A 25,661-nucleotide genomic window follows, 5' to 3' on the forward strand; every position below is an offset into this window, starting at 1 on the left:
AGAGGTGACAAATGAGGTGAGGGAAGGCTAACCTTGCTACAGTAGAGGACTTGTCCGCTACCTTGTAAAGTTCTTGGGATATAACCTCATGAACTTCTACTTCCTCTCTAATCATGATGCTATGGATCATGATAGCCCGGTCTATAGTAACTTCAGATCGGTTGCTAGTAGGAATGATTGAGCGTTGGATGAACTCCAACCATCCCCTAGCTACGGGCTTGAGGTCATGCCTTCTTAGTTGAACCGACTTTCCTCTTGAATCTCTCTTCCATTGAGCGCCCTCTTCACATATGTCCATGAAGACTTGGTCCAACCTTTGATCAAAGTTGACCCTTCTAGTGTATGGGTGTGCATCTCCTTGCATCATAGGCAAATTGAATGCCAACCTTACATTTTCTGGACTAAAGTCTAAGCATTTCCCTCGGACCATTGTAAGCCAATTCTTAGGGTCCGGGTTCACACTTTGATCATGGTTCTTGGTGATCCATGCATTGGCATAGAACTCTTGAACCATTAAGATTTCGACTTGTTGAATGGGGTTGGTGAGAACTTCCCAACCTCTTCTTCGGATCTCATGTCGGATCTCCAGATATTTTCCCTTTTTGAGCTTAAAAGGGACCTCGGGGATCACCTTCTTCTTGGCCACAACTTCATAAAAGTGGTCTTGATGCACCCTTGAGAGGAATCTCTTCATCTCCCATGACTCGGAGGTGGAAGCTTTTGCCTTCCCTTTCCTCTTTCTAGAGGTTTCTTCGGCCTTTGGTGCCATAAATGGTTATGGAAAAATAAAAAAAGCTTTAGCTTTTACCACACCAAACTTAGAAGGTTTGCTCGTCCTCGAGCAAAAGAAGAAAAAAGAGAGTAGAAGAAGAAGAAATAGTGGAGATGGAGGGGCTTAGTGTTTCGGCCAAGGGGGAGAAGTGGTGTTTATGTTGTGTGTAAATGAAGGAGTGAAGATGGATTTATATAGAAGTGGAGAGGGGGGCATGGTTCGGCCATTATGGGTGGGTTTGGGTAGGTGGGAATCCTGTGGGGTCCACAGATCCTGAGGTATCAAGGATATCTCATCCCTGCACCAAGTGGCGTGCAAAAACGCCCATTTCTGCCAATCCTGGCGTTAAACGCCAGGCTACTGCCCATTTCTAGCGTTTAACGCCAGCTTCTTGCCCATTCCTGGCGTTAAACGCCAGTCTGGTGCCCATTTCTGGCGTTAAACGCCCAGAATGGTGCCAAACTGGGCGTTTAACGCCCATTCTGCTACCCTTACTGGCGTTTAAATGCCAGTAAGTTTCTCCTCCAGGGTGTTCTATTTTTAATACTATTTTTCCTTCTGTTTTTGCTTTTTCAATTGTTTTTGTGACTTCACATGATCATCAACCTACAAAAAACATAAAATAACAAAAGAAAAGAGAAATTTAACATAGATAATTAAAGGTTGGGTTGCCTCCCAACAAGCGCTTCTTTAATGTCAATAGCTTGACAGTGGGCTCTCATGGAGCCTCACAGATGTTTAGAGCAATGTTGGAACCTCCCAATACCAAACTTAGAGTTTGAATGTGGGGGTTCAACACCAAACTTAAAGTTTGGTTGTGGCCTCCCAACACCAAACTTAGAGTTTGACTGTGGGGGCTCTGTTTGACTCTGTATTGAGAGAAGCTCTTCATGCTTCCTCTCCATGGTTACAGAGGGATATCCTTGAGCTTTAAACACAAGGGAGTCTTCATTCACTTGAATGATCAATTCTCCTCTGTCAACATCAATCACAGCTTTTGCTGTGGCTAGGAAGGGTCTGCCAAGGATGATAGATTCATCCATACACTTCCCAGTCTCTAGGATTATGAAGTCAGCAGGGATGTAGTGGCCTTCAACCTTTACCAAGACATCCTCTATAAGTCCATAAGCTTGTTTCTTTGAATTGTCTGCCATCTCTAGTGAGATTCTAGCAGCTTGTACCTCAATGATCCCTAGCTTCTCCATTACAGAGAGAGGCATAAGGTTTATACTTGACCTCAGGTCACACAGAGCCTTCTCAAAGGTCATGGTGCCTATGGTACAAGGGATTAAGAATTTTCCATGGTCTTGTCTCTTCAGAGGTAGTTTCTGCCTAGTCAAGTCATCCAGTTCTTTGATGAGCAATGGAGGTTCATCTTCCCAAGTCTCATTACCAAATAACTTGGCATTTAGCTTCATGATTGCTCCAAGATACTTAGCAACTTGCTCTTCAGTAACCTCTTCCTCCTCTCCAGATTCGGCCATGTGAGACGTGTTTATGGCCTTGCACTCTCTCTTTAGATTCTCTTCTGTATTGCTTGGGAGAGTACTAGGAGGGAGTTCAGTAATTTTCTTACTCAGCTGACCCACTTGTGCCTCCAAATTTCTAATGGAGGACCTTGTTTCAATCATGAAACTTTGAGTGGTTTTAATTAGATCAGAGACTATGGTTGCTAAGTCAGAGGGGCTCTGCTTAGAATTCTCTGTCTGTTGCTGAAAAGATGATGGAAAAGGTTTGCTATTGCTAAACCTGTTTCTTCCACCATTACTGTTGTTGAAACCTTGCTGAGGTCTCTGTTGATCCTTCCATGAGAGATTTGGATGATTTTTCCATGAAGGATTGTAGGTGTTTCTATAGGGTTCTCCCATGTAATTCACCTCTTCTATTGCTAGGTTCTTAGGATCATAAGCTTCTTCTTCAGAGGAAGCTTCCTTAGTACTGCCTGTTGCTGCTTGCATTCCAGACAGACTCTGAGAAATCATATTGACTTGTTGGGTCAATATTTTATTCTGAGCCAGTATGGCATTCAGAGTATCAATCTCAAGAACTCCTTTCTTCTGAGTTGTCCCATTATTCACAGGGTTCCTTTCAGAAGTGTACATGAATTGGTTATTTGAAACCATCTCAATGAGTTCCTGAGCTTCTACAGGCGTCTTCTTCAAATGAAGAGATCCTCCAGCAGAGCTGTCCAATGACATCTTGGACAGTTCAGACAGACTATCATAGAAGATTCCTATGATACTCCATTCTGAAAGCATGTCAGAAGGGCACCTTCTGATCAATTGCTTGTATCTTTCCCAAGCTTCATAGAGGGATTCACCTTCCTTCTGTCTGAAGGTTTGGACTTCCACTCTAAGCTTGCTCAATTTTTGAGGTGGAAAGAACTTTGCCAAGAAGGCATTGACTAGCTTTTCCCAAGAGTTCAGGCTTTCTTTAGGTTGTGAGTCCAACCATGTCCTAGCTCTGTCTCTTACAGCAAAAGGGAAGAGCATAAGTATGTAGACCTCAGGATTAACCCCATTGGTCTTGACAGTGTCACAGATTTGCAAGAATTCAGCTAAGAACTGATGAGGATCTTCCAATGGAAGTCCATGAAATTTGCAATTCTGTTGCATTAGAGAAACTAATTGAGGTTTATGCTCAAAGTTGTTTGCTCCAATGGCAGGGATTGAGATGCTTCTCCCATAGAAGTCGGGAGTAGGTGCAGTAAAGTCACCCAACACCTTCCTTGCATTGTTGGCATTGTTGTTTTCGGCTGCCATGGCTTCTTCCTCCTTGAAGAGCTCTGTTAGGCCCTTTAGAGAGAGTTGTGCTTTAGCTTCTCTTAGATTTCTCTTCAAGGTCCTTTCAGATTCAGGATCAGCTTGAACAAGTATGCCATTATCTTTGCTCCTGCTCATATGAAAGAGAAGAGAACAAGAAAGTATGGAATCCTCTATGTCACAGTATAGAGATTCCTTGAGGTGTCAGAGGAAAAGAAGAGTAGAAGGAGGAGGTAGATAGAAGAGAATTCGAACTTATCAAGAGGGATAGAGTTCGAATTGCACCTTGAGGAGGAGTGTTAGTCCCTTAAATAGAAGGATGTGAGAAGAGGGGAAGAATTTTTGAAAATAATTTAAAAATATTTTGAAATAATAAAATAAATTTGAAAATTTGATTGAGATTTTCAAAAATTGAGATTAGGAAAGAAATTAAGTGATTGTTGAAAAAGATTTTGAAATTAAAAATAAAAAAGATATGATTGAGAGTTAATTTTGAAAAAGATGTGATTGAAAAGATATGATTGAGAAGATATGATTGAAAATCAATTTTAAAAAAAGAAAGTTTTAAAATTAAAGTTGATTACTTGACTAACAAGAAATTAAAAGATATGATTCTTAAAATTTAAAATTTGATCCTTTCTTAATATGCAAGTAACAACTTGAAAATTTTGAAGTAAATCATTAATTGTAGCAAGGATTTTCAAAAATAATAATAAATAAAAATTGGAAAGAAATTGATTTTGAAGAGATATGATTGAAAAGATATGATTTGAAAAAGATTTGATTTTGAAAAATTATGAAGATTTGAAAAAAATTTGGATTAAAAACAAAATCTTCCCTCTAGTGTCCTTCTGGCGTTAAACGCCCAGAATGACATCCATTCTGGCGTTTAACGCCCAAAATGCTACCTTTCTGGGCATTAAACGCCCATCCAGGTACCCTGGCTGGCGTTTAAACGCCATTTTTCCTTCTTCACTGGGCGTTTTGAATGCCCAGCTTTTTCTGTTTGATTCCTCTGCTGAATGTTCTGAGTCTTCAATTCTCTGTATTATTGACTTGAAAAGACATAGTTTTGAGAATTTTTTTGAATTTTTCAATGATGAGAAACAATCAAAATACAACTAATCTTAGGAAACTCAAATCAAACAAACAATGCATGCAGGACACTAAACTTAAAAATTTTCATATAAGAGACACTAACAAATTGAGAATGCATATGAGAAACAACAAAACACATAAAACAAAAGAATTTAAAGAACAGAGCAATGAAATCATCAAGAACAACTTGAAGATCAATGAAGAACAATATGCATATATTCGAAAAATGCAAGAAGAAGAAGGTCATGCAATTGACACCTAACTTAAAAATTGATACTAGACTCAAACAAGAAACATAAATTTTTTTTTTGATTTTTATGGTTTTATAATTTTTTTGTGATTTTTCGAAAATTGAGTGGAAAAGAGAATAAAGGGATTCAAAATTTTTAATAAGAGTTCCAGGAATCATTGCAATGCTAGTCTAAGACTCCAGTCCAGGAATTAGACATGGCTTACTAGCCAGCCAAGCTTTCAATGAAAGCTCCGGTCCAAAACACTAGACATGGCCAATGGCCAGCCAAGCTTTAGCAGATCATTGCTAACAACAGCAAAATTGATAGAAACCAACAAGCTCTTGTGATGATAAGTTGAAACCTCGGTCCAATAAGATTAGACATGGCTTCACAGCCAGCCAGACTTCAACAAATCATCATGAAACTCTAGAATTCATTCTTAAAAACTCTGAAGAACAAAATAGAAAATTTTTTTGTATTTTTAAGAAAAAATTTTTCGAAAATAAAAAATAAAATTACCTAATCTAAGCAACAAGATGAACCGTCAGTTGTCCAAACTCGAACAATCCCCGGCAACGGCGCCAAAAACTTAGTGCACAAAATTGTGATCATCAACAATGGTGCCAAAGGACTTGGAGCTCTCAAACGTGAATCACACTTTGTCACAATTCTGCACAACTAACCAGTAAGTGCACTGGGTCGTCCAAGTAATACCTTACGTGAGTAAGGGTCGATCCCACGGAGACTGTCGGCTTGAAGCAAGCTATGGTCACCTTGTAAATCTCAGTCAGGCGGATTCAGATGGTGATGGAGAATTGATAATTAAATAAAACATAAAATAAAGATAGAGATACTTATGTAATTCTTTGGTTGGATTTCAGATAAGCGTATGAAGATGCTTTGTTCCTCCTGAACCTCTGCCTTCCTATTGCCTTCTTCCAATCATTCATACTCCTTTCCATGGCAAGCTTTATGTTGGGCATCACCATTTTCAATGGCTACTTCCCGTCCTCCCAGTGAAAACATTCCAAATGCGCTGTCACCACACGACTAATCATCTGTCGGTTCTCGATCATGTTGGAATAGGATCCATTGATCCTTTTGCGTCTGTCACACGCCCAACAATCGCGAGTTTGAAACTCGTCACAGTCATCCCTTCCCAGATCCTACTCAGAATACCACAGATAAGGTTTAGACATTCCGGATCTCAGGAATGGCCGCCAATAATTCTAGCCTATACCACGAAGGTTCTAATCTTAGATTAGAAACCCAAGCTTGTTTGCATGTAGAACGGAAGTGGTTGTCAGTCATGCGTTCATAGGTGAGAATGGTGATAAGTGTCACATAATCATCACATTCATCATGTTCTTGGGTGCGAATGAATATCTTGGAGAAGAAATAGACTTGAGTTGAATAGAAAAACAACAGTACTTTACATTAATTCATGAAGAACAGCAGAGCTCCACACCTTAATCTATGGTGTGTAGAAACTCCACCATTGAAAATACAAAAGTGATAATGGAGGTCATTGGCTTCGGCCCCAGAGAGGGAACCAGAAGAACCAAGATGAAAAATACAATAGTAAAAGGTCCTATTTATAGAGAACTAGTAGCCTAGGGTTACAGAAATGAGTAATTACTGCATAAATCATCTTCCGGGCCCACTTGGTATGTGCTTGGGCTGAGCATTGAAGCTTCCATATGTAGAGACTTTTCTTGGAGTTAAATGCTAGCTTTTGTGCCAGTTTGGGCGTTTAACTCCAGCTTTTGTGCCAGTTTTGGAGTTAAACGCCAGAATTCTTGAGCTGACTTGGAACGCCTTTTTGGGCCATCAAATCTCAGGCAAAGTATGAACTATTATATATTGCTGGAAAGCCCAGGATGTCTACTTTCCAACGCAATTGAGAGCGTGCCAATTGGGCTTCTGTAGCTCCAGAAAATCCACTTGAGTGCAGGGAGGTCAGAATCCAACAGCATCTGCAGCCCTTTTTCAGCCTCTGAATCAGATTTTTGCTCAGGTCCCTCAATTTCAGCCAGAAAATACCTAAAATCATAGAAAAACACACAAACTCATAGTAAAGTCCAGAAATATGATTTTTATTTAAAAAGTAATAAAAATATAATAAAAACTAATTAAAATATACTAAAAAGATACTAAAAACAATGCCAAAAAGCGTATAAATTATCCGCTCATCAAAAATCAAGCCTTAGAAAGAAAGGTTAGTAGAGAATTGAGAGAGTCAAACCTTAAACACTTGAGTGATTAGAGTGCATACACTTCCAGCGAGGGTTCGATGCTCGATTCTTTGTTCCCGGCTTTCACGAGCTATTTTCTTTTACAAGTTTACTTGTACTTTATTTTATGATTTGAATTAGTGAAATCCAGTTCATATTTGTTCTTAAAAGATTTTTTTACTTTTAACCAAGTAGATGAAAGCATTTTGCATGTAGTTGCATTCATATAGATAGGTTGCATTACATACTTTCTACCATTCCTCTTCACTCTCTTATAGCTTCTCTTGAGCTTAGCATGAGGACATGCTAATGTTTAAGTGTGGGGAGGTTGATAAACGACTATTTTATGGTTTATCTTATGCTCAATTGAGTGGTTTATATCAATTCTTTACTCACTTATTCATGTAATAGCATGAGTTTACATTTTTCCTTCCTGATTTTGTGCTATGATTGAAAACATGCTTCTTTGGTCTTAAAATTACTAATTAATAATCCTCTCTTATTATCATTCAATTTCATGATATGTGTGTTAAGTATTTTCAGAGATTATAGGGCAGGAATGGCTTACAGGATGGAAAGAAAGCTTGCAAAAATGGAAAGAATACAAGAAACTGAAGGAATTGCTAATGTTGTCAGCCCTGACCTCTTGGTACTAAATCGACCATAACATGAGCTATAGAAGTCCAAATGAGGCGGTTCCAGTTGCATTGGAAAGCTAATATCCAGGGATTCGCAACGATATATAATTTGCCATATCTGGCTCGAAGATAGGTGACGCGCATGCGTGTATCACACGGACGCGTGACCTGAAAAAAATGCAATCCGCGCGAACGCGTGGACGACGCTAACGCGTGACTTTGCAGCGACCTGTACGTGGGCGATTTCTGGCGCTATTTTTGACCCAGTTTTTGGCCTAGAAAACACAGATTAGAGGCTATAAAGTGGGAAAATCGATCCATTCATTCATACAATTCATACTTTCAAATACACAATTTTAGGTTTAGATGTAGTTTTTAGAGAGAGAGGCTCTCTCCTCTCTCTTAGGATTTAGGATTTCTATTATGATTAGGCTACTTCTCTTCATTCCAGGTTCAATATTCCTTTATTTTATTTTCTACTTTTATTTATTTTATTACTTTAATTGTTATTTATTTTTTCAATTTGGCTTATGAACTTCATGTTAAAGTTGATTTCTTTATTTAATATAATTTGAGGTATTTCAGATTTAAGATTTCTTTCTTTTATTTATGTTACTGCTGCTTCCCATCTAAAGGAATTTTTATTCAAGTATATTTTCTCCCTTTTTGCTTTGGTTAAGTAATTGGTAACACTTGAGTTATCAAACTCAGCAGTTGATTGAAAATTAGGATTGCTGATTGATTTGGATCCCTCTAAGGCTAGTCTTTCCATAGGAGTTGACTAGGACTGAGGAATCAAGTTAATTAATCCACTTGACTTACCTTTATTTAGTAAGGGTTAATTAAGTGGGAGCAGAATCTAATTCTCATCACACCTGATAAGGATAACTAGGATAGGATTTCCAGTTCTTATACCTTGCCAAGAGTTTTCTTTATAATTATTAATTTATTTTTCTTGCCATTTAAATTACTTGTTCTCTATTTCAAAAACCCAAAAAATACACCTTTTTTCATAAGCAATAATAAATCATACTTTCCTGCAATTCCTTGAGAAGATGATCTGAGGTTTGAATACTTCGGTTATAAATTTTATTGGGTTTTGTTACTTGTGACAACCAAAGTTTTTGTACGAAAGGATTTTCTGTTGGTTTAGAAACTATACTTACAACGCGATTAATTTTATAAAATTCTTTACTGACAGACAGAAATCCAGTTCGTCAATGGGAGTTTGGTATTGTTTTGGTTGGATGTGGTTTGAGAATTCGGAAAAATTGAGTACTTGTGGCTTTTGGTAAAAAGGGAATTTCGGTGAATTTTGTCTGATCATAACTTATGCCTCAGTCTTTGAAATTGGTTGAAATTTATTTAGAATTAAAATTTATTGAAAACTCTTCGAATCGATATAAAGTTTGCAAATTTTGGGTTTCTGTACAGGGAGTTATGATCATTCAAAGTTTAGTGTTAAAATCTGAAATTCTGCAAAGTTGCAGAATTTTGTTATTTCTGGTATGTGCGCACGCACAGCCTTGTGCGTACGCACACGTAGGGGAATGGCTCCTGCTTAGAGCGCTAGTACAACCTGTGCGCGCACACAACCAATGATGTTTTACAACCTGTGTGCACGCACAGCCCTGTGTGCATGCACAAGTTGGGAAGGGAAGTCTGTTGAGGGTGCTAGCATGCCTTGTATGAGCAAACAGCATTGCAAATTTTGGTACCTATGCGTACGCACACCTCTATGCGTACGCACGCATTTTAAAAATCTCTTTGGGCATGCGCACGCACACCCCTGTGCGTACGCCCACGCCCTGTTTCTTAAACTTAAACTTTGTTTACAACTATTTCACCTTCCCAGCAAGATTGTAAGCTTCTGTGACACTATTTTAAAACTCTTGAGCTAAATTTTGGATATCAAAACATGGGAAAGAACTTAAGAGAATTAGTTGATATTATTTTGAAAAATTAGAAAATGGAGGCTTAGGTTTCTCGTGTACTGAGGATGGGTTTGGTGGCGTGTGAATGTAGATTGATATATGAATTGAAAACTGATGAACTGATGAGTTCAAAATGGAATTGTTGAGTTGACAGTGGTTGAGATGAGTCGAGGACTCGAAATAAAAAGATGGATCCATGATATGTTGAAAATGTTTTCTGAAAACCACTGAACTACTGTTTCATACTAAGATTGATGAGACGCTATGCACCTGGCAGGGACGGTGGTTAATCCCTCCTGTCGAGGTAGCGGCGGCAGCATAAGGACGGTGGTCAATCCCGCTTACGTTGAGATGTGAGGTCTGTGGCAAGAGTATCCCGCTCGCATCCCTTCGGATCAATAGAGTGTGCAGGCACAACATCTTGGACGATGATCCGAGCACCATATCTCGGGAGGTGTGTCGGGTTAGCAGTTGAACCGACAATGTGATATCACAGCCAGTAGGACAGGCATTCATCATATGTATTTTCTATCTGTTTGTATGCTTTGACTACTTGTAATGGTTTGCCTATTTGTATAACATGCCTAATTGCTTACTTGAATTACTTGTCTTATATGCTTCTACCTGTGTTTTACTTGCATTGAAATTATCTGTGTTTTCTACTGGGATTTAGGAGGTTCGGAAGGCGGTGGCGATGGGATCGCATGCAGGATAGGTTGGTGAAGGCTGTGGAACAGCGGAGAACTGTTAGACTAAAAAATCCTCTAAGTTAGATTACCTTTTTAATATGTTAAGGTTTAAGTTATGTTAAGGTTTTGTATATGCTTTACTGTTTTAGATATTTCGTAAGATTGAATCTTGTGATGGATATGAAGTCTAGGATTGTCTTTGCGTCTCGGGGTCTTATATCTTACATCATTGGGCACTGTTACCATACTGAGAATCTCCGGTTCTCATACCATATTTCTGTTGTTATTTTCAGACGCAGGTTGCAACCCACCTCGGTGAGTTGCTCTGATGGTGACAGAAGCAGAAGATCATAGATACTTTTTGGAGTCTTTTGATTTATTCTGTTTATATATCTCTCACTTTTGTATTTTGCTTTTGCCTAGAGGCTTGTATTGAGAGAGAAAAAACTTGTATAAGCTATTTTAAACTTCAGATTTCTGTTTGTCTGTATATATGACTAGCCGGCTTAAACTCCGCAAGCCGTGGCTAGATTCTTATGATATTATACCCTTATCTTTTGTTATATTATATCTATATCTTGTGCTTTAAGTTAGTAGCTCCGTTAGCACGTTTTACGCTTTTCAAATCCTGTTTTTGAGCTATATCCTTCATCGGGCTTCTAGATTAGATTAATTCTTCCTATATATTATATGTATGAGTGTAGAACTGTCTTTACCTTTGATTGACCTTGGCTTTACGGTACGAGGTAAAGTTTAGGCTAATTAAGGTGTTACAGAGACAATCACGCAAGGATCATGCAGGAGCTCAGACACAGGGTGCAGAACCTCGAACGTGAGCTAGCTGCACGAGATCGATATTGTCCTTCTCGTAGCAGGGACTACCGGCCGAGCATGTCCCGCACCCGATCTCCCTTCGGGAGAGCGAAAGGTCGCGAGTGCGAGAGAAGCCGAGAGGGAGATCATGGACGAGCCGAGACCGACACTCAGACCCGTTCCCGCACGACCGAAAGAACCGAGAGCCATGGGGAAACCCGTGGAAAAAGAGAAAGGAAAAAATGGGATCCCATCATCATGGGAGCGACCCCTTTCCATCCTTCCATCCTCAAGGTCCGCCTACCCAAAAACTTCAACAAACCGACGGACATGAAGTACGATGGGACCAATGACCCCCCAAGAACGTCTGACGCCTTTCGAAGCCATGATGAACCTCGAAAGAGTAGGCGATGTGGTAAGATGTCCTGCGTTTCTGGTGACACTGGCAGGCCCAGCAATACGGTGGTTCAATGTGCTCCCACAAGAGTCCATTATGACTTTCGCAGACATATCGCGCAGCTTCTTAGCTCGGTTCACCACACGTATTGCCAAAGCAAAGCACCTAATCAACCTGCTGGGGATCACCCAGAAAACTGGGGAACCAACGAGAAAGTTCCTAGACAGATTCAATGATGAATGCCTGGAAATAGACGACCTAACAGACTCAATGGCCAGTTTGTGTTTGACGAATGGCCTACTAAATGAGGATTTCAGAAAGCACCTCACCATTAGGCCTGTCTGGACGATGCAAGAAATCTAGAAGGTAGCCAAAGAATACATCAACAACGAGGAAGTCAGTCAAATAGTGGTGGCCAATAAGCAGCAACCGGCTAATCACCCTCCTCGCCAACCTGCCTACTCCGAAAAATAGAGGGAGACCCCCGGGAAGGCATCTCGACAAAGCAACCTAAACTGTTTCCCCGGGTGGAAAAGTTCACAAATTATACCCCGCCTAACAGCCCCTATAGCGAGGGTATACCAACAAATAGTCAACAAGGGGATCCTCTCAAAACCCCGACAGCTGAAAGATAGGACAGGGGAAACAAGAGCATGTACTGCGACTACTACAAGGGCTTTGGCCACAACACACAAGATTGCTTCGACCTAAAGGATGCCCTGGAATAAGCTATTTGTGAGGAAATGCTAGCTGAGTTCTCCCAATTCATAAGGGAGCCGAGAAGGCGGAAGCGCGAGCGATCCGAGGAAGACCACAGCCGAGCGGTGAAGCAAAGGCAAGCAGCCACAGAAAACATTGACAACACCCCTACGGTTGTTATCAATGTGGTGATAGGACGAGACTTACCCCCTAAGTCAAAATCGGCAACAAGGAAGGACGTCAAAGTCCTAGCGACATTATCGGAGGGGCCCGAAGACCAAGTCCCGGGAACCCCCCAGAATATCCTTTGGCCCGGAAGACCAATGGCTGCACGACCTCCCGGAGAACCCACCCATGGTGATCACCGCAAGGATAGGTACAGGCCTTGTGAAAGGAATCCTTGTCGACACAGGATCCGACTCTAACATCATGTTTAAGAATGTATTCGATGCTCTGGGGCTCAGGGAGGCCGACCTCAAGGTCCACCATCACGGGGTTATAGGCCTTGGGGACAACTACATAAGGCCTGTTGGGGTGGTCGCTCTCCCAGTTTGTGTAGGATCCACCGAAGGAAAGAATTTGGTGATGGCGGAGTTCGTCGTCCTAAGGGACTCCACAGCCTATATCTTCATTATGGGGAGGAAGATGATCAACGAGTTCTCGGTGGTAATTTGCACTAAGCTTCTGGTCATGAAATTCTTCACAGATGACGGGGCCATCAGATCTATAAGAGGCGATGTAGAAACAGCCATTGCGTGCGACAACACCAGCCTCTCCCTAAGAAAGAAGTCGAGAGAGGCAGCCGGTGTCTTCCTAGGCGACCTAGATGCAAGGCTTGACAAGAACCCTAGGCCAGAGCCACAAGGAGACCTCGAGAAGTTCCAAGTTAGAGACTCAGAGGGAAAGTTTACCTTCGTGAATAGAAATCTCCCCCACGGTCTAAAAAAGCACCTTGTAAAGACCATTAGAGCAAATGGCGATCTCTTTGCTTGGACTCCAGATGACATGCCAGGAGTGGATCACGAAGTCATGTCTCACTAACTTGCCGTAAAGCCGGAGGCCAAGCCGGTTGCTCAAAGGCGGAGGAAGATGTCTCAAGAAAGAGCTAACGAGGTGGCCAAGCAAACGGCCAGCCTGTTAGAAGCGGGATTCATCTGCGAACTCAAATATTCCACATGGATGTCAAATGTAGTCCTCGTAAAAAAGGCAAATGGGAAATGGAGGATGTGTTTTGATTACTCAGACCTCAACAAGGCATGTCCCAAAGACTCCTTCCCTCTCCCCAATATCGATGCCTTGGTGGATGCGTCGGCAGGATATCATTTCCTGAGCTTCATGGACGTGTACTCTGGGTATAATCACATACCGATGCACCGTCCTGATGAAGAAAAAACGGCATTCATAACTCCAGGAGGAACTTTCTGCTACAGGATGATGCCTTTTGGGCTAAAAAATGCTGGAGCGACCTATCAAAGATTAATGAATAAAGTTTTTAGCGATCTCATCGGCAAGATGGTGGAGGTCGATGTCGATGACATCTTGGTGAATACTAGTCACCTAGAAGACCTAGTCGGTGACTTAGAGACAGTCTTCGGGTCTCTTCGGAAGCATAACATGAGACTCAACCCCCTCAAATGCACCTTCAACATGGAGGCCGGGAAGTTCCTGGGTTTCATGATAACCCAGAGAAGGGTCGAGGCCAACCCTGACAAATGTGAAGCTATTTTACGGATGGTGAGCCCGAAAAGTGTTAAGGATGTACATAGATTGACAGGTAGGCTCACAGCCCTATCCCATTTCCTCGGCGCATCAGCAGCCAAGGCTTTTCCTTTCTTCAACCTCATGAGGAAAGGGATAGCCTTCGAGTGGACCCCAGCCTGTGAATAAGCTTTCACCATCTTCAAGGAAATACTCTCGATCCCCCTAGTCTTGGGCAAGCCCAAAGACGGCGAGATGCTATTCCTGTACCTAGCAGTGATGGACGAGGCCCTGGCAGCCGTCCTAGTCCGTGAAGAGGGTAGAATTAAACAACCATTATATTTCATCATTAAAGCACTACAAGGCGCGGAGTTAAGGAATAGTAAGCTGGAAAAGCTTGTCTATGCACTCCTAATCTCGTCTCGAAGGCTGAGACAATACTTTCAGGGGCACCGGGTCGCTGTGAGGACGGATTAGGCCATTTTCTAAGTCCTACAAAAACCCGACCTAGCGGGGCGGATGATGACCTGGGCAGTAGAGCTGTCTCAATACGATCTGCATTACGAGCCCCGACACGCAATTAAAGCACATGCAATGGCTAATTTGCTGGTCGAGGTAACGGGAGATCCTCACGAGAACCTGGACACATGGTGGCAGCTCTATGTTGACGGAGCCTCCAACCAAACGTTTGGGGGAGCAGACATAATCCTTGAAAGCTCAGTGAAGGTGTTGTACGAGCAATCCATCAAGTTTGATTTTCCCGTTTCCAACAATTATGTAGAGTATGAGACCCTGATAGGAGGCCTTCTCTTGGCAAAGGAAGTCGGGGCAACGAGGGTTAAGGTAAATAGTGACTCTCAAATCGTCCCCTCCCAAATCAATGGGACCTATCAGGCTAGAGACTCCTTGCTACAGAAATATTTGGAAAAGGTTAAGAACTTGAGTCGAGATTTCAATGAGATAGTGGTGCAGCAAGTCCCAAGAGAAATCGATCTCTAATCCAAGGGCTGATAAAGGAGCCTACGGTGACCCTATGTATGTCCCAGGTGCCGGATAGCCCCTTATGGATTGACCCAATCTTTAGCTTATTGGAGGATGGGAAACTTCCCAAGGACGAGAAAAAGGTGAAGATGGTAAGGAGAGAATTGGCCAAGTATGTGACAATACAAAGCCAATTGTTCAAGCGAGGATTGAACCAGCCCCTGCTAAAGTGTCTACGCCCTGACCAGACGGATTACATTCTAAGCAAAGTCCACGAGGGGTACTGCGGCCACCATATCGGGGGAAAAGCCCTGGCAAGGAAGCTCGTTAGGGCTAGCTACTACTGGCCTTCAATGATGACGGATGCTCAAGAGTTTGTGAGAAGATATTAAAAATGTCAGGAGAATGCTAACTTCCACAGGTCCCCAGCAATGGAGTTAAATTTGATGCTGATGTCGCGACCTTTCACCCAATGGGGAGTTGACCTGTTAGGGCCGTTCCTGGTGGGTCCAAGGCAGGTCAAGTACTTGATCGTGGCAATTGATTACTTCACCAAGTGGGTCGAGGCAGAACCGTTGGCCAGTATATCCTCGGCAAACTGTCGGAAGTTCATGTGGAGGCAAGTGGTCTCCAGATTTGGGATCCCGCAGGTTGTCATCTCGGACAACGGGACGCAGTTTGTGGACAAGAAGTTTGTGAAATTCCTCTCAGGGTTGGAAATCATGCAGAAGTTTTCTTCAGTTGAGCACCCGCAGAGCAATGGTTAGGTGGAAGCAGCGAATAAGGTCATCCTTCGCGGCCTGAAGAAACGATTGGACCAGAAGAAAGGTTCATGGGCAGATGAACTTGCCTCGGTTCTTTGGTCGTATAGGACGACACCTCAGTCCTCTACTGGGGAAATCCCGTTTCGGCTCACCTATGGAGTAGACGCGGTCATTCCGATTTAAATCGGAGAACCAAGCCCGAGAATGTTCCTCGTGGGAGGGGAAGAAACGGTAGAGAAAGACTTAATTGATGGGACGAGAGAGATGGATTATTTGACTAAAATAGCGCTAAAGCAAAGGATGGCTTTAAGATACAATGCCAAAGTGCAGAAAATGAGCTTCCAAGAAGGCGACCTGGTGTTGCGGAGGAACGACAATGGGCTACCGACACCAAGAGAAGGCAAGCTGGAAGCAAATTGGGAGGGCCCATACAGAGTAAGAGAAGTGCTCGGCAAGGGAGCTTACAAGCTGGAACGATTAAATGTGAACGAAGTGCCAAGGACGTGGAATGTGGTGAACTTGAAAATATTTTACTCATGAAAAGTAACACAACGGCTTAACGGTTTCCCCTTCCTTCTTAGTTCAGTAATGTTGTTTTTTCACCTTTCCATTGAGTATTTCATTTTGTCATCCTATTATCCCATTTCATTATAAATACCATTAAAGCATTAATCATTGCATTATAAATATTATTTCATTTAAATACCACCGTATTGTTATTCCTCGATTACACGGCTAACCGGGATTGATCACCCTGGAAGCTCCGATTAGGGCAGGAATACTACAAGCAAACCTATGGCCTACCAGCCAAACGATAAAGTTAGAAACTCAAGTTTTGAATATTTCTCAAAGGTAACTAATCAGCCTACAAATAGTAAAAAAGCCTACCGGCTCGACGACAAAGCGAATAAGGCACACGTTTTTGATGATAAACGAGTCAACTAAGATATATAAAAGCAATTCATAAAACTAGGGCAACACATCAGCCCAATAAGTCTCAAGGCTTATACAACCAGGGAAATACAAACGTCCCAATAAATCTAAGTACAAAGCTACAAAAAAGGGGGGAGGGGGGATAACAACGGCAACTAGTTGGGAGCTCCTCCCTTCTTTGGGATATCTACAATTTTGCCATCCTGGACCATCTTGAAGGCCCCAACCAAGGAAGTGTCAAGGTCGGGAGCTAACACAGCGATTTGAGCCTTGATCCCCTCCTCGATACCCACGACAACCTTCTTGGCGTCCCTCACTATATCCTTGTTCTTCTTCTTCAGGGAGGCGACCTCCTGATAAGCAGCCTGAGCTGACCTCTCGACTTCACCATGCTTCTCCTCAAGCTCTTTCAACTTTTTCTCCAACTCCTTGACCTTGGCCTCTGTGGAGATAGCCTGACCCCTAGCAGTATTCAAATCCTTAGAAAGGAAAGGGTCGCGCTCCACTAGCCTGTTGATCTCGACGGCATCTTCCTCTGCCTTCTTATCCTTCTCGGTAAGCTGAGACTTGAGGGACCCCTCCCGAGCCATCAAGTCAGCAATGTCTTTGTGGACAGCATGTAGCTTCCCCTCCATAACCTGGCATTGGGCCAAAACGGGCTCCGCCTTCCGGGTAATGGCAGCAGCCAAGAAAAGGCTGCGATAAACCCATTTTGCTTGGGCAGCAAGGTTCTCCTCCTAAAAGAACTCCTCGGTCCCCGGGAGGAGTTGAGAGTCAATAAATCCCCCAGCATCAAAACTCCTTTCCATCACCGTTAGAGTCTCCCCGAAATGTCCCTTTCGTTTCTTAGGATTAGGCACGATAGTCAAGTCGGGATCAGTTCCAGAGCCAGCCTTCTGCTCTAGAATCGGCTCCTCCACAGCCATGCTGCCCGGAGAGCTCTCAGCAGGAGCGTTCCCGGAAGGCTGGGAGTCGACCTGACCCCTTGCAGCAGCCTGGCCACTCCACTCACCAGCGGTGTCGAAACTAGGATTGTCCGAATGGGTGGCCGAGGAATCATCGTCATCACTTTCACGAAAGTGGGCCATGAGGTCGGCTGACGTGGCGAAAATTAGCGAGTTAAGAAATTATTATAAGAGATACGTTGCAAGTACAGTCCTTAACCAACCGAATTCCGTTTATCAATTTAGAAGGGTTGTCACAAAAATTAGAATTAAAATACTGGGAGTATGAATCCCAGGTCGTCTCCCAACGAGTTGCAGAAAGATGTGTTATTTTATTAATCAGATGTTTTCTAAAATTGGTTAAATTGATAAACAAGATATTAAATTAGAGAATTTATGTAATTTAAATAAAAACCTTGACTGGGAGTAGATTAGTTGGAAGCCCTATCCTTGATGGAGTTCTCTCAAGATTAAAATGATAATTGAAGGTTGTTCTACTTAGTTACCCTTTACTAGGTAAAGGAAAGTCAAGCAAGTTGGAAAGTTATTTCTGGTCACAAGTCCTAATCCTCTTCCTTGGGAAGGACTAGTGTCAATGACTAGAGGCGATCCAACAATAAATCCAATTACAATTTTTCTCTTGAGTAATCCAACTCAAGGTTTCCTTTCAATCATCTCCCAATCAAGTTATGGAACTACTCACTCATTATGAATGTAAATTTCACAAAATAAGGGAGAGAGATACTGAAAGACATAATAAATAATAATCAAAAGGATTAATTAAAAATAAAAATAGTTCTTGTATAAATAAATTCTAGAAATAATTCAAGAGTAACTCTGAGTAAATAAAGGACATGAACGAGTAAGTGACAAGTAAGGAAACAAACTAGAATGACGAAGTCTTGACGGAGGTAATAACTCTTCTCGATATCCCAATCCAAAAAGCAATTAAAACCCAAATCCTAAAATCCTAAGAACTATGAATGTGTAGAGAGAAAACCTAGAGAAGAGGTAAAATCAGATCTAAAACTAAACTATGTGGAATGAATGTTGTCCCCTGGTCTCTGCATGTTCCCTGGCTCTAATCTACTTTTCTGGGCCAAAAATTGGGTCAAAATAGGGCCCAAAATCGCCCCCAGCGAATTCTGCAGATTCTGCAGATCGCGCTCGTCACGCGATCGCGTCATCCAGGCGTTTGTGTCATCCAGCGTTTTGCCTTGCCATGCGTGCACGTCGTCCACGCCTTCGTATCTCGTGTGCAGTTTCCAATCCGCGCGGTCGCGTGAGCCATGCGTCCGCGTCACTGCAATTTCCTCTATATCGCGCGGTCGTGTGAGCCATGCGTCCGCGTCACTTCTCGCTGGTCATCTCCTCAATTTCTTGTGTTCCTTCCATTTTTGCAAGCTTCTTTTCTAATCTCCAAGTCATTCATGCCCTATACAGCCTGAAACACTTAACACACAGATCACGGCAGCGAATGGAGTAAAGGAGAATTATAATACAAAATTAAGAGTCTCTAGGAAGCAAATTTTCAACCATAAAGTATTTTTAGGAAGGAATTATAAATGCATGCTTATTTAATGAATAAGTGGGTAAAGATTTGATAAAACCACACAATTAAACACAATATAAACCATAAAATAATAGTTTATCAACCTCCCCACACTTAGATATTAGCATGTCCTCATGCTTAGTTGAAGGAAACAAAATAAATGAGTAGGAAGATGTAGAACTCATGCAATGCAATGCAACCTATATATATATATATATATATATATATATATATATATATATATATATATATATATATATATATATATATATATATATATATATATATATATGAATGCAACTATATGATTCTTGTCTACCTGGTTAAAAGTAAATAAGCTCTTCTAGACAATCACAAATCAAATTCCACTAATTCAATTCTTATACAGTAAGAACAGATAAAAATGCAAGAAGGTAGCTCATGAAAGCAGGGAACATAGAATTTAAGCATTGAACCCTCACTGACGATGTATGTATGCTCTAATCTCTCTAGTGTATAGGGTAATCACTCTATCCTTCTCTAATCATGTTTTCTAATTTTTGTTCTTCACCTAACCAATCAACAACAATTAATATACCAATGCAAACATCATGAGGTCTTTTCAAGGTTGTAATGGGGCCAAGGTAGGGGTAAGGGTACATATATGGCTAAGTAAGCTCATAAATTGAATCTTTAATTAACCCAAGCTTTCACCTAACACATATATATTCTTTATAGCTTAAATTTCAAACCTAGCTACCCAAAATTTCTCTTTCACATTCCATACTCATGTATCAACTTTTATTTTAATTTTATCATACATGCATTGATCTTTGAATTCTTAACTTAACATTGGGGTAATTTTGTCCCCTTATTTAATAATTGAAATTTTTTGGATTTTTTTTAAATGCAGCTTATCAATGCACATAGATTTTTAATTCCTATAGTTTTACATGAGTAGGTACCCAAATTCCCATTATATTATCATGACACATTCCCTTATTATCTTTTGTTCCCACAATTTTCCCATACTTAATTGACATACCATCTTATCTTAAGCTAACCAAAGATTCAATTGGGATATATAATTGTTTTTCCGCTTAAGGTTAGTGATGTGGTAAAATAAAGAACAAATGGGATTTAAAAGCTCAAGGTGGCTAACAAAGGTAACTTAAGGGGTAGGCTTAATTTGGATAAGTGAGCTAAACAAATAATGGCCTCAATCATATGCAAGCATATAAATATATTAAACATTGGACATATAGGATGAAACAAAATATAAATTACAATCATAGAGAAGTGAACACACAAGAATAAAATAATTATGGTAAAATAATGTAACCATGTATAAAGGCTCAAATATCACCGGTTGTGTGTTCTTTAGCTAAAAAAAAAAATCATGTTCCAAATATAACTTCAAGCAAATCTAACATTAAAGTTTTAATTAAAATTAGTGAAATTTTGTTCTAAAAATAAGGTCGTAGAAGAAACTTATTGTATTTTCAATCAAGTAGAATATGCATACAACTAATCTATTACTATGCAATCTATCCTATTCTACAAAAGAAAAACTAACTAAATATCCTATTTTATTGGTGTTAGGGAAGAGAAATCACCTCCGGAAGTCAGGTACTGACCGACCTCCCCACACTTAAGGCTTTGCACCGTCCTCGATGCCATCTGTCAGGAACAAAGGTGGGCTGGTAGCAGTATCTCCACAGTCGGGACCGTCATGGCTCCCTATGCTGGTAAAGGAAGTGGAGTCCGGGGTGTCTAAGTCTCTGTATTTTCCCTTAAGTAGCTCCTTGAGGTATGTGAATTGGCGCTAGTTACGGCGCTCTCTTAGCTTTGCTTTGTGTTCCTGCCGATCCAACCTTTGAAGTATCTGATGGAGCAGTTGATTGGTTGTAGGTGCTTGTGGTGTTGAAGGAGGAATGTCTTCAGCCAGTTCAGTAGGCTGGCTTGTAGTGGCTGCTAGAGGTCTGATATATTTCCCGTTAGGGACATACTGATCATCCCGTGGGAGCATGGCTTTGGTGTCCCCAGCTCTGTAGCAGACTCCGGCTGCTGAGACAAGATTTGAGACCAAGGCGGGAAAAGGTAAGTTGCCCGCGATTTGTACGTGTCCCATAGCATTCCGGATGTGTCTTGGTAGGTTCAGAGGTTGATCTGTAAGGATGCACCATAGTAGAACGGCCATGTCTGCAGTGAAGGAGGACTCGTGAGTGCTCGGAAAGACGTAATGGGACATAATCTATGCCCATACGCGAGCCTCCAGGGTAAGTGCTGAAGCCGATATTCCCTTAGGACGGGAACGATGGTATCCGTAGATCCATCTGCTGCCAGGTAGGACGATGACTCAGAACAACGTCCCAGTCAAATTGGTACATCTGGCGCTTGAGTGCGGCCTCTTGAAATGCGTCCAGTCCTTCTGGAGTAGGGGGGAGATCTAAAGCTCGTTGAATGGCCTCTTCTGTAATGGGGACTTGCTTCTGACGGACATAAACAGACTGCAGGGTTGGCAGATGAAAATTGGAGTAGAACTCAACTACCCAGGAAAGATTAACCTACCTTTGCTGTCTCTGTAGGAAATCCCATTGTCTTCGTACAATTTGTGGCTCAACAAATTCAGCAATATGGTTTGGGAGGATAAGAAGGTATTCATTGTTGTAACTCCTTTCTGCCAGGATGGAGAACATCTGCTCACAGTAGCGATTGGTAAATCATGCAGTGTCCTTTGCTGGGAAGGCTTTCTCTTTATCATCAACCTTTATAATCCTCTTAATTCTTTTTGTTGAGGGTTTAACTGCAGTTGAAGATGGCTCTGCCACTAATGCTCATTTTGTTCCTCTCTTTGCTGTTGATTTGGGGGCAGCTTTCTCCTTGCCTTTCTTGGTGGCCATCCTAAAAGAAAGAAAGGAAAAGTATGTTAAAATGTCAAGGGTTGGAGCAAGGAAGAGGGCGGAAAAAGTGGTAATCAATGCACATTAGAAGATGAATGATGTTAACACATGGTCATGACAACATGTGGAAAATCATCAATGGAAATATAACGAGTGCATATGGGGACAATTAAATGCAAGGTGTTTATTGGCATGCAGGCAAAGGCATGAGTAGCATAGATCAAGCATTCAATGTCCAAGTTAGATTACCAAGCCTTTCAAACTGATAATTTGTTTGTAATGACAATTATATTAAATTAATATGATATGAAAAAGGGTTTTGTGAAAAGCAAGTATTTAGAGTAGGAGAATAAAAGAATTAAAAAATAGTGCACAATGCAATACGGGCGTTTTCACAAATACATAGCATGCATGGTAAATAAGCTATTGAAAGTATTAAATTGAACATGCAAGCAACCCTTTTAAAAGATATAATTATCAAACAATTCCTGAATAATCCACAAGCAAACCATAAGGAATAATAATGACCCTAAGAAACATCCAACACCAATTAAAAGAAAAAGAAAGAAAAGGAAAATATGGATAATGCAAGTAAAAAGAAGAAGAAAAGGAGAAGAAAACATAAATTAAGAAGAAGAATAGAAAAGTAAAGAGGGAAGAAGAAAAGAAAAACCTTGATAATGGTGGTGAGAGAGAGAGAGAGAGAGTAGAAAGTGAGAAAGAATGAAGGAGAAAGAAAGAGGAAGAAAATAATGAGGAAGGAAAAGAAAAAGTAGGATTTGGGGAAGAGAAAGATAAGATATTTGGCAAATTAGGATAAGCTGTGCGGCGCAAGCGACGCGGACGCGTGGGGTACACATTCGCGCGGATGGTGCTTAGATGGGTCGACGCGATCGCGTCGGTCACGCGGACGCGTGACTTGTTTTGTGCTACTGGCGCGAGGGCAGCCTCGCACTCGCACAACTCTCTGTTCAAAATGCATTATTGCCAAATTCCAGGGTGACGCGGTCACGTGGTGGACGCGATCGCGTGAGTGGCCATTATAGGGATATAATGCGGACGAGTGAGCCATGCGTCCGCGTGGTAAGGCTTGTGCGTTCAGCACCAGTCCAGCACCACTCTAGCACAACTTTCGGTCGTGCAACCTTTCTTACGTCGATTTCCAGGTCACGCGTCCGCGTGAGTGACGCGGACGCGTGGGAGGAATGTTTCCCATGTGACACGAGCGCATCAGCAACGCGGTCGCGTGGGGTGATTTGTGCCAAGGCACGCCTCCAGCCACACTCCCACGTGACTTTCTGTTCGATTTCTTATTCTCTCTGAGCCACCTGCGACGCGGACGCATCGGCGACGCTGGTGCGTCGCATGCTCTCCCTCTCTTCTCTTTTTTTTTTTTATTTTTTAAAATAAAAATATGCAAATGCAGATGCAAACTAAATGTGCGAATAATGAGAAGAGTTATTGAAAAAGAAAACTAAGAATAAAGAAAGGAACGATCATACCATGGTGGGTTGTCTCCCACCTAGCACCTTGCTTTAACGTCTGTAAGTTGGACGCTCCACTAGCTCAGTCTTCTGCTGTGAGTGGATCTTCCAAGAGGAAGATTTCTAACTCCTTGTTTTTTGTCACCTTCTCACCATGATATAGCTTCAAATGATGTCCATTAACTTTGATGAGTTCAGAGCTTGAAGGGTGACTTAGGTGAAAAACTCCGTACTGCTCAGCCTTCTCTACTCTATATAGGCCTTCCCATCTTGATCTCAACTTGCCTGGCATGAGCCTCAGCCTAGATTTGTAAAGGAGGACTAAGTCCTCAGGTTGGAACTCCTTCCTCTTGATGTGCTGATCATGTACAACCTTCATCTTTTCTTTGTACAGCCTTGAGTTCTCATAAGCTTCTAGGCGAAGGCTTTCCAATTCTTGCAATTGCAACTTTCTTTCAGCTTCGGCCTTCTCAAATCCCATGTTGCACTCCTTTACTGCCCAAAAGGCTTTGTGCTCTACCTCAACTGGGAGATGACAGGCTTTTCCATAAACTAAGCGGAAGGGACTCATCCCAATGGGTGTCTTGTATGCTGTTTTGTATGCCCAAAGTGCATCTTGTAGCCTGGTGCACCAGTCTCTTCTATGAGGTTTGACTATCTTCTGCAATATGCGCTTTATCTCTCTGTTAGACACCTCGACTTGCCCATTAGTCTGAGGATGGTAGGCTGTTGCTACTTTATGAATTATCCCATGCTTTTTCAGTAATCCCGTTAGTCTCTTGTTACAGAAATGGGTGCCTTGATCGCTCACGATCGCTCGTGGTGATCCAAAGCGACAAATGATATGGTTTCTAACAAAGGAAACAATAGTGTTAGCATCATCAGTGCGGGTAGGAATTGCTTCCACCCATTTAGAAACATAATCCACTGCTAACAATATATAAAAGTGACCATTAGCATTTGGAAATGGACCCATGAAGTCAATGCCCCAAACATAAAAAATTTCACAGAAAAGCATAATTTGTTGAGGCATCTCATCCCTCTTGGATATATTACCAAATTTTTGGCATGGGAAACAGGATTTACAAAATTCAGCAGCGTCTTTAAAAAGAGTAGGCCACCAGAATCCACAGTCTAAGATTTTTCTAGCTATTCTTTGAGGGCCAAAATGTCCTCCACTCTCAGATGAGTGACAGGCCTCTAAAATGGACTGAAATTCTGATTGAGGCACACACCTTCTAATTACCTGGTCAGCGCCACATCTCCATAAATATGGGTCATTCCATATATAATATTTAGACTCGCTTTTCAGCTTGTCTCTTTGATGCTTAGTAAAGTTTGGAGGAAAAGTGCGGCTAACTAGATAATTAGCTACAGGCGCATACCAAGGGGCTACTTCAGATACTTCTTGCAGGTTATCAAATGGAAAATTATCATTTATAGGAGTGGAGGTATCCTTAATGTGCTCAAGGCGACTCAAGTGGTATGCCACGAGATTTTGGTTACCACTCCTATCTTTAATTTCTAAATCAAATTCTTGTAGTATCAATATCCAACGTATAAGCCTTGGTTTGGACTCCTTTTTAGCTAATAAATACTTTAGAGCTGCGTGGTCTGAGTACACTACTACTTTTGTACCAAGTAAATAGGCTCGGAATTTATCCAGAGCGAAAACAATAGCGAGAAGCTCTTTCTCAGTAGTAGTGTAATTAGACTGAGCGGCGTCTAAAGTCTTAGACGCATAAGCAATTACAAAGGGGTCCTTACCTTCATGCTGAGCCAGCGCTGCTCCTACTGCATGGTTGGAAGCATCGCACATGATTTCAAATGGCTGGCTCCAGTCTGGTCCTCTCACAATTGGAGCTTGAGTCAGGGCAGTCTTCAGCTTATCAAACGCTTGTCTGCAATTCTCACTGAACTCGAACTCAATATCTTTTTGCAGTAATCTGGATAAGGGAAGTGCTACCTTACTGAAGTCCTTAATGAATCTCCGGTAAAAACCTGCATGGCCAAGTAACGAACAGACTTCCCTCACAGAGGAGGGGTAAGGTAAACTAGAAATAACATCCACCTTTGCTGGATCTACAGAAATGCCAGTATTAGACACAACATGTCCTAGCACAATCCCTTGTTTAACCATAAAGTGACATTTTT

General features: G+C 41.6%; 1 non-coding gene across 1 annotated transcript; it reads left to right on the forward strand.

Annotated features, from left to right (window-relative positions):
* Window positions 1-3,024: 3,024 nt before the first annotated feature.
* LOC148550506 (small nucleolar RNA R71) lies at window positions 3,025-3,132 on the forward strand. Its single transcript, XR_015893303.1, has one exon. It is a non-coding gene; the product is annotated as a small nucleolar RNA R71 (small nucleolar RNA).
* Window positions 3,133-25,661: the final 22,529 nt, after the last annotated feature.

The sequence above is a fragment of the Arachis ipaensis genome, chromosome B7 (assembly GCF_059453495.1).
Source record: "Arachis ipaensis isolate K30076 ecotype BB chromosome B7, ASM5945349v1, whole genome shotgun sequence".
Taxonomy (NCBI): domain Eukaryota; kingdom Viridiplantae; phylum Streptophyta; class Magnoliopsida; order Fabales; family Fabaceae; genus Arachis; species Arachis ipaensis.